Below are 9,772 nucleotides of genomic sequence, written 5' to 3'. Positions count from 1 at the left end.
ATTTGCAAAAACAAATTACGGAAAGAGTGGAGAATCCCAACTAGCTTACATGGGTATGTTCCCTCGTAATGGATTGGAAAAAAAAAATCTCAATACTGTAAAATTACAACCTATAAGTGATACAAAAGTACTCGAAAGTAAATATAAACAGAGTAAAGGAAATATTCACTCTGAGGCATGTAAATGTAGTCAAACGTCATAACACAGGTAGCGTCTCACATACAGAAAATGGGAAAATGGTATGTCCATAAGAGAGGGTTCTATAGAAATGTCCAAAGTAAATAAAAATAAATAAATGATAGTTAATAGAAACTTATTTACAATTTTATCCCATTACATCAGGCTTGGTTAACTATAATACACCTGGAAATAAAGAGAAGTCCCTCGACCCTAAAAGTATGCTATTACCCTGATGGGGTCTCGATAGTAAACAATTCAAAAACACGAGAGTACATCTTGGTTGGAATCTTATTAAAACTAAATTGAACACCTAATGAACCCAACAAGCATACTGAAAAAATTAATTTCGACTTCGCAGTTGCAGCAAGGTGCCCGAGAAGGAGGCAGTTCGACCCATAGAACTAACCTGAAGGGAGCCAAGTGCTAGATTAGTAGTTGGGTAGCCAGGATAAACATCACATTTATTGGATAGGAAGTTGTGGAGTATCAGCACGTATCCAAAAATAGGGATATAGGAGTTATCCAGTATTACCCATGACTCAATTCAACAAATAATTAGTAAACTCTTAGCCCTACTAATAGATAGATAGAAATTATAGCAATACATATACATGGGTGCATGACAAATATTGTCTAGAAACATTTGAACCTATGCAGCAGAGAACATAAGAAAAAATGGTCAATGTGAAAAACAGAGTAGTGCGTATGTGTAGATATCCAATGTTAGGCAAACCATAGATGACCACGAAAGAATCTCACCACAGTTCCTAAGTAATCAGAGTGGTTTTGAGCTGGACTCATGAATCCCCACTTTGTACATATAATAGAAGCGTTCCCCGGACCTATACATATACAAAGTGGATTCAGTCGTGCATGTAGATATTAACACATAAAAGAAAACATGAGATTTTAGTTTAAGGTTACCTGGATAGAAGAAAGATACCTGTAAAGTTCTGTTGTTGTTTCGCCCCGGTAATGAAGAACAGGTACTGACAATAGGCTAGGTGGTTCACCAGTTCCCCAACCTTAAGATAAAAACATCATGAAGGGATATGAGTTTGGTTGCAGGTCGTGGCAACAATAATAGGCAGTGGATAGGGTGATAAAAACAACATTTGGAGAATAGGAAACAAGGTTCTCGACATAAACCATAGTGACCAAGATCTCAACTCCAACAGAAGTGCATCGAACTGAATGAGGGCATTGTGAACAATGTGGAAGGATAGGGTTTGAGTGAAGCAAAGTTGACCGTAGATGTGAGACCACAGATCTGGGCCTTTGATGTCCCGTCTCCTCGGTGAGGATAGAGGCCATATGCCCATGTACCATATCACATGGGCTAGAGTATGTGGAAATAGATTTAATGAGGTGGGTGCGGAAGGACAACTCTCATGAGGAGGAGGTTATCGTAAGGCATGGGGAGTAATAACGCGTGAGCCTCATTAAATCTGAGCCATAAAATTGATGCATAAATACTCTAACTCGACATAAACTTGAGTATTAACCCAATCACCAACAGATTCATAAAAACAATAATTTAACGTAAGGACTCAATGATGGAAGTAATAAATAGAGCCATTCGACAAAGGAGTACACATGAGCCTAACATTAAATTCATGCATACAAATTTGATATAAGCTATAGCAAAATTTACACCACATACAACGTCTACGAAAAGATGAAATATAACATTATGGTGGTCGTAGCATTTCAAACCGGAATGAAGGTTTTAACATAAATGGCCAAGGTAAAATGGCGCCTAGCATGCACATATGGTTAACATGGGAGTCATAGTTAGCGATTAGTAGTGAGTCATATATTTATAAAGAACACATCACAATAGCCAACCATGTTGTAGCTAAAAACTATCACACAAATATTAACCAGAGAAAAAATATTTTGAAGTGTAGGTTGGTTGATAAAAAATTGAGTGTCGACATTGAAATCCTCTACTTGTACCTTGAATGAACTTCTCTTCCCTGGGGATTTTTTTTATATCCCATTATTATTATATTCACACAATACATGTTGGGGAACCCTTAGGTTTTCCTCTAAATCAATTTTCTCTTGTAGCTCACTTAATTAGTTAATTTTTTTTTGTTGCACCATGACATCACTTTTACTAGACATGGGATTAGACTAGAAACGTCATGGAATTTGCAAACATTCCACGTTCATAATAAATAAATGTTTCTTTAAAAAATGAAATATTTTTGTATAATCATTTATATTTGTTGGTTTAAAAATCATGACTCTAATGACTCTAATGAGTAATTTCCTTTCCTTCTACATATTTTTCTCCACCTCTGTAATTTCCTCCGGTTAATAAATTCACATTGTTTTTAGGATTTGAAAGAAATAAGTCTCTTATTACCTTTTTTTTAGGGTTTACAATATGTAAACCTCCTAGGAAATTTCATTTTAAATCTAAATAAATTTCCCTTGGGCTCTTTGAAGCATTTTTAAATCCTCTTCTCTCATCCAATTCTAAGGGTTTTAGAAATAAGTTCTTCCCTCCCGTTCTAAGAGTTTTGGATTGGAATTTTTAGATGTGTTCCAACAAATATAGTTTGATCCCTTTCAACAAGAATAAATATTCCAAAAAACCTTCTATAATTTTTGCCAAATATATCCTCTTGAATGTAGTAGTATTCCATCAACTAATGAAAACCCTTGCCTTTGCCACATTCCCTATTTATTAAAAGTTATGAAAACTATTTGTGATATCTTTAATTTTTCTTTTGGATAAAATAGGAAATAAATTTTGTATAGAAGAAAATAAAATATTAAAAAACCACCTACCCCAACCATTACAAAGAACTTTGCTTAAAAGCCTTGTAAATATGAATCCCCAAAAACTCAAAATAAAGCTTTCTATACATGACTCTTTGACCAAGATAGAAATTTCAAACTTGCAATGTGCTTATGGATGAACAAGATAGCGTGTTTCAAAGTTGAAAATTGTTTATGGATAATTTTTTTTATTTTTTTTTTGTATATTTTGATTTTTTATTTATACATATATTCCCCCCAACACACACACACACACACACATATATATATATATATATATAGATATAGAGATATATATATATAATTTATCAAAAATATCCTCATTAATAATTTCATTCCCTTGAAGAGGAACTCGGTTTGAAAGTATGAAACATTGGGTTTTATAGGATAAATCTTCACGGGGTTCTTGAAACAATAAAACTCAATTAAATTCACCTCTATGGAATCATTATTTCAAAATTTCCTCCACATGTAATTGAATTTGGGTAATTAAGATAAGTCAAGTGTATTGAGATATGATTTTTTTCTACTATTTGGTATTTTGATGTTGCGATAAAGTCTTTTAGTATTATTTATGGCTACATCTTCATTTAAGGTTAGATTTGTTGATCTATTTATTGTTAAAGGTGAGTGAAAACTTAGTGTATAGCTATAGTTTTTATAATTCTTTATAATTCTCTCATTACTAAAGGAAATTTGTCCTTTACTAATTAACCAACACTTCTCCTTGTAGGTATTATTTATAATGTATTTTGCCCAGTTATATGCCCACTCCCATTTTGGATAATCTGTCAGCCTTTGAATTTAATTCCCAATAAATGTGAGAAAAGGATATAACCTTGAATATTCTAACCAACTCCATAACTCTAATTATCCACTAATTAAGTAAAGAAGTGTTTAAGTGAGTATAACCTTCTAGCCAATCTATAATAGCCTTTGAATCCCCTATCTTTTGTAGGTTTAGATTGTTGAACTCACACTATTAAAATGAATAACATGCATGATTGATTCATATTATTATAGTTCTTATTAGGTAGTCATATATTTTTTCCTAGACTAAACTAGTAATTCACTTAGTAATATTTTGTTGTATTAAATATTATCTAGTCATATATTTTAATCCAAGAATAAATTAGTCATTTTTATTATTCGGTTTTAGTTGGGTCACTTAAGATTTCTCATTTTTTTGTAATATTTCACTTGGAAAAGCTACTAGGACAAAAAATTTCAGCCACTCACCATTAATTTCATCATTTTTACTAGTGAATGTCAGATATGTCAAACAAATTCCATTTTGAAATTGTTTCTAAAACCATGTCGTTTACACCCCTCTCCAATGTATCTTACCAAATATAACTGTAGGATCGTAGGGTCTAGGGATCAAATAGTTTTTGTCTCTTTCTATTCATTTTGGGGGTTTGTATGTGAGTTTATCCTATAAGTTACTCATTTCATAATCTAAACGTTCAATGTCTAAGGTCAGTACAAGGTTTCCATGTCATAAAGGGGTCTCTACATAAAAATAAAATAAAATAAAATAAAATTGAGAGAGTCTAAAGACCATGAGAGGGTTATAAGGTCATATTTCCAAATCAGTATTCATGTGAAGAAGAAATTCATTGAGGTTTCAGGGGTCTTAGGTTTCTCATGCGGATCTTTTTTCTCACACCTCAAAACTCTAACAATCAGTAAAAGTTCTATGGATCTGTTAGTGATGTCATCATTCTCATGTCCAACATTCCCATGCACCATTCACCATTATATACTCCCTTCATTCATGTTTTATTATGATGTCGTGCCTCAAATCACACTATCATTCAAAACATATCCATTTTCTTTGTTTTGCCAGGAAATTGCTATTAGCATATCAACGATGGAGGTTTGCTACACTCTGCTACGAATTTGTTGTGCAAAGTGACTATTTTAGAAATGATTTTAAAAATATTATTCTAACCAAATGGAGACAAATTTCAAAAACTCTATAGAAGGTTTTTATAGGCACAGGAAAAATAACAAAAGCCTCCTTCAATTTATGTAGAGGTGTTATGGTTTTGGAGATATACAATGTTGTTGGAGGCCTATTTTTCAAAAAATAAAATTATACATTTTCCTCTAGTTTTAGACATTGTGTTTTAACACACTTTTCTAACACATGGAAGTGGATTTTAAAATATTAAAACAGGCTTATGTGAAAATGGGCCAAAGAAAATATACCTCACTCATTTTGTACACAGGTGTCACGTTTCGAGAGTTATAGTTGTCACTTGGAGACCCATTTTCATAATTCTTTAGTGACAAAATTCTGATTTTTCTTTTTTGAAATTTGATTTGTAAATAAGAATTTTAAAAGTTTCGTTCCATTCTCGGTGTTGTAAGGTGAATGTGATGAATAGTTTGGAACTACAATGTTTTTTTGGATCAGGAAATGTCAAACAAATGAAAAATTTGAATTCTATTGTGCAAATGGTGTGTACTCAGTTGGGAGGTTGGCAAAGGCTAAAGGTGACATCTCAGGGATTCTGCACCAGCACAAAACCATTTCAAGCATACCTAGTAGCTTATTTTTGTCCAAAATGATATTCAACTATGTCTAGCTTTGAGGATATTTCACCATGTTGCGCAATTATATCAGCCATGCTTATTTTTTCGTTTTGGTATTTCAGGAACTTCTAGAATTATGTTGGTGATTGGATAGGTCTGGATAAGCAGAGATAAGTTAATTAAATTGATAATTCTGGACATGTGTTTTCTAAATTTTTTGTAAGCATTAAAATAGTGATTTTTCCGAAATCATGATAGTTTTAATATGGTAAGTTTCTAATTTTCTCCAAGTGCATTATGTCGAGCATGTTTTATTCATGTTCAGTGAAATCGTCCACCTTAAGTGGTAATTTCGAATTCCTCTTTATATTTAATAAGCGACAAAGATCAAAAGGGATTGGGGTCAATGTGTGAGACATAGTTCATGGTCTACAAATTGTAAATATTTTTTAGACTAATGAAGCTTATGAAAATCATTAGTACTTGATCTTGGTTTTTAGAGATTCATGTGACTGTGGTGTTTATGTATGTTTCTTCTCCCAATGTATGTTTCATTTTTCATAGTAGTTCAATCTCATTATTTCATTCCTTTATGCGACATAATCAATGTATATGTAACAGAACACATCAGGAATTTGATACTATGTTTATGTATTTCATTAATTATTCTATTATTTTCTTAAGATTTAATTAGGATACATCCTAGTTATATGCCCCAAGTTTGAATCATTTATTCCCTTTTCTCAATCCATTACCTAGAATGACCATTCTATCAGCATAAGTAATGTTTTCTACCTTGCCTCTAAAAGTTAACTCAATCAACCAAGTGTTTTAATGATTCATTAATCTCTACCCTTAGTGACTCAATGCCCAATGGATTTCGACTCACACCCACTATCAAACCTTTAAAACTAAATAATTTCTCTTTCACCTTAAGAACTAACCTAAAATATGAAACACTCAATTATCTAATTGACTGCAAATCTTATAGACAGATCACTCTTTGGAGTTGGAAAGGGTAGGTTCCAATTATGAAAGTGCTATGTAGTTTCCTCTAGTTTTCCTTCCAATAGCTAAAGCAAATTATGGAGTGCTAACATAGTGGCATCATTTCTAGAGAAGGAAAGGTTCCATATTCTCCATGGATGATCATCAATTTTTTAGACCTAGTTGCTAATGGTGGACAACAGTCTGACAAACAAAGGCTAAATCATTCACCTGGTGACTCGAACTAAATTTCAACCTGACCCAAAGACACCAATTTCAAAGGATCCAAAAGATAAAACTTTCATGACAACTCTGCTATTCAAAGGTTAGTAGTTTCAAGAAGTCCTTGGTGACTTAATTGTTTTATACATGGGCTCAATTGGAAGAAAAAAATGGCAGGTATGTTCTTATGGATAGGTCTCATATTCCTGGATTTCCAAATCCTATGCCTCATGTTGACTCATTAGCCTATCTATGAATATTCAAAGATAAAAATAGAAAACATGTTGCTCTTTATTTAATTAAGTTTCACATGCATTTATGTAGACTTGGAGTTGAGTTTCATGATGATTGCTTAATGGAAATGTTTATGGAATCCTTAGAGTACAATGCAAGATCATGGTATGAAGGAATTCCATCTCCTAGTCTATGTTCTCTTGAATATATATGCAGCATTTTGTAAAAAGTATAAGCAAAATTACCCTTTTATAGTGTTGATAAAAAGATTTTGTAGAATGTTTGATGATATTTTTCGACATATGGGAGTTGAAATTTATTTTAAGAATGTAATTTAGGATGAAATTGAAAAATATTTGTTCGAGTTTTCTTTTCATCAAGATGTAGATATTCGTGTCCTTTCTCCTGATATAGGTAAACATTTGCAGCGAGTTTGTCATTTTTTATGTGATCAAGAAGCAAGTAGTGAACTACTTCATGTTGGAAACATTCCACATTTACAAGAGGATCAGGTTCTAGAAATTGTTTCCTGTCATGAAAATTAAAAATGATAGTATTAAAACAAAGTTATCTATTGAGATCACAACACAATTGTTTGATCAACAAAAGGACAACATTGACATACATAATATGACAATCATATTTGAATATGCTAAAGGTTTACACATTTTTATAGACAAACCTATTGATTCCATTTTCTTTGAAGTTGAACTTGAGCATGAAAGGATAGAACAAGTACTAGTTATCAGTGAACATTATCCTTTGGATCATAAATACAGGATAATGTTTCGTGTTTTCAAGTATCATTTTGTTGATTTTCTGCAGTCATCAAAAGTGGTGATTTTTCATGATTTTCAAGATTTAATGGTAAGTTTTCTGTAGTTAACAGTTGGGGAAATTGTTGTGTTTTCTATGGAGTATGGATTCAATTTTTATTCTGAGCTTCCAATAGATGGTCCTCTTAATGAGAGTCAAGGAGCCTAGGTATTGGATCAACCCTCTAATTAGTTATATTGGATGTGTCATATTACTTGAATCAAGCATTTGGTTCTAAACTGTTAGGGTAGATTGATATGTACATAAAAAAGCTCGTTTGGCAAGCATTTATTCAGTTTCATATGCCATATGTTTAGTTTGATTTTAGAATTTAGTGAGCGGTATCGTTTTCATCTTTAACACTGATTTTGGTTGCAGAATAGGGTTATAGTTTTCATATTGTACTAGACAAGAGAACTAACATAGATGTTTTTCATATTGGAGACATACCATTTTATTTTAAGTATTGCAAGTGTGTGTCATTATCATTAGAACTTGAAGCCTTAGGAGAAGGACCTAAGGTTCCACTGATCTGCTGCCATATGTAAGGTAACAGTCAAGTGATTCATAGTCATTTACATATTTTTAATTTTGACTCCATTGTCTAGTGGTTAGCCTACTAATCCATGATGTTCCTGGCACCTCATTGGGAGGTTTCCATCCCCATTCGAGCCAAAGTTAGGGTTCCAGGATCTAGGGGTCAAAGTGTCTTTATCTCTTTCTATTCATTTTGCGGGTTTGTATGTCAATTTAGCCTATGAATCACTGATATCATAGTCTAAAGGGCCATTGTATCAGGTCATTGTAAGCTTTGCATGTTATAAAGGGGTCTCTAAATACAAAATTAAATTTGAGAGAGTCTAAAGTCTATGAGAGGGTTATCAAGTCATATTTCTAAATATATATTCATCTGAAAAAACTTCATCGAGGTTTCAAGGGGCCTTCACTATTTTCATATGGATATTGTTTATCACACCTCAAAACCATGATAGCCAGTTAAATTTATACTAGTTTGTTAGTGATGTCACCATTCCCATGTCCACCATTCCCATGCACCGTTCACAATCAAATACTTCCTTCATTCACATTTTATCATCATGTCACCCCTCAGTTCAAACTTTGATTCCAAACATAACCATTTTCTTTGTTTTTCTAGGAATGTTCTGCAACCATATCAACCATGGAGGTATGCCACACTTTGCTATGAATTTGTTGTGCAAAGTGACTATTTTAGGAATCATGTTAAAAAGCTTCTTTTCAACAAATGGAACTAAATTTAAAAAATATGAGAGGTTTTTTCCAATAAAGAGATAGATAAGAAAAGCATCCTCTAGTTTCTTTACAGGAATTATGGTTTTGGAGGTATATAACACTATTATAGGCCTATTTTTCAAAATAATAAACTTTGCATTTTCCTCTTATTTTAGTCATTATTTTTTGGCACACTTGTCTAAAATATGCAAGTGAATTTTCAAAGAATAAAATAAATTTATGTCTAAAATTGGCCAAAGAACAGAAACCTCTCTCACTTTATGCAAGGGTATCATGGTTTGGGAATTACATGTGTCACATTCAAACCCATTTTCATAATTCTTTGCGACATAATTTTGATTTTATTTTTGAATTTCGAATTGTAAATTCATGTTTTGGAAGTTTTGATGAATTTTGGGTGTTATAAAGTGAATGTAATGGATGTCTAGACACACCAATGTTTTTTTGGAGTGGGAAATGTCAAACAAATGCAAATATTTAATGCTGCTACGCAAGTGTTACACATATGGCGAACGATTAGTTGGGATGTTAGCAAAGGCTAAATGGGATATCTCAGGGATTCTACACTAGAAAAGCATAATTTTAAGCTTACCTAGTAGCGTTTCTTTGTCCACAAGAGTCTACAACTATGTCAAGCTTGGAGGCTATTTCACCCTACTGCGCAACTACATCACTAAGGCTTATTTTTGAATTTTGGTGTTTCTGGACCTTTTTATAAATATGTTGG

General features: G+C 32.6%; 1 long non-coding RNA gene across 1 annotated transcript; it reads right to left on the bottom strand.

The window, feature by feature from the left end:
- Positions 1-207: 207 nt before the first annotated feature.
- Positions 208-1,433, bottom strand: LOC149237597 (uncharacterized). The gene is made up of 3 exons (XR_016245295.1): positions 1,124-1,433; positions 940-1,022; positions 208-586 (listed from the first exon to the last, which is right to left on the bottom strand). It is a non-coding gene; the product is annotated as an uncharacterized LOC149237597 (long non-coding RNA).
- Between the last annotated feature and the right edge of the window lie 8,339 nt (positions 1,434-9,772).

This window comes from Pinus tabuliformis, chromosome 8 (assembly GCF_031772625.1).
Source record: "Pinus tabuliformis cultivar Carrire ecotype Pingquan chromosome 8, CPIR1, whole genome shotgun sequence".
Taxonomy (NCBI): domain Eukaryota; kingdom Viridiplantae; phylum Streptophyta; class Pinopsida; order Pinales; family Pinaceae; genus Pinus; species Pinus tabuliformis.
This window is presented reverse-complemented; position numbering and strand designations above follow the sequence as displayed.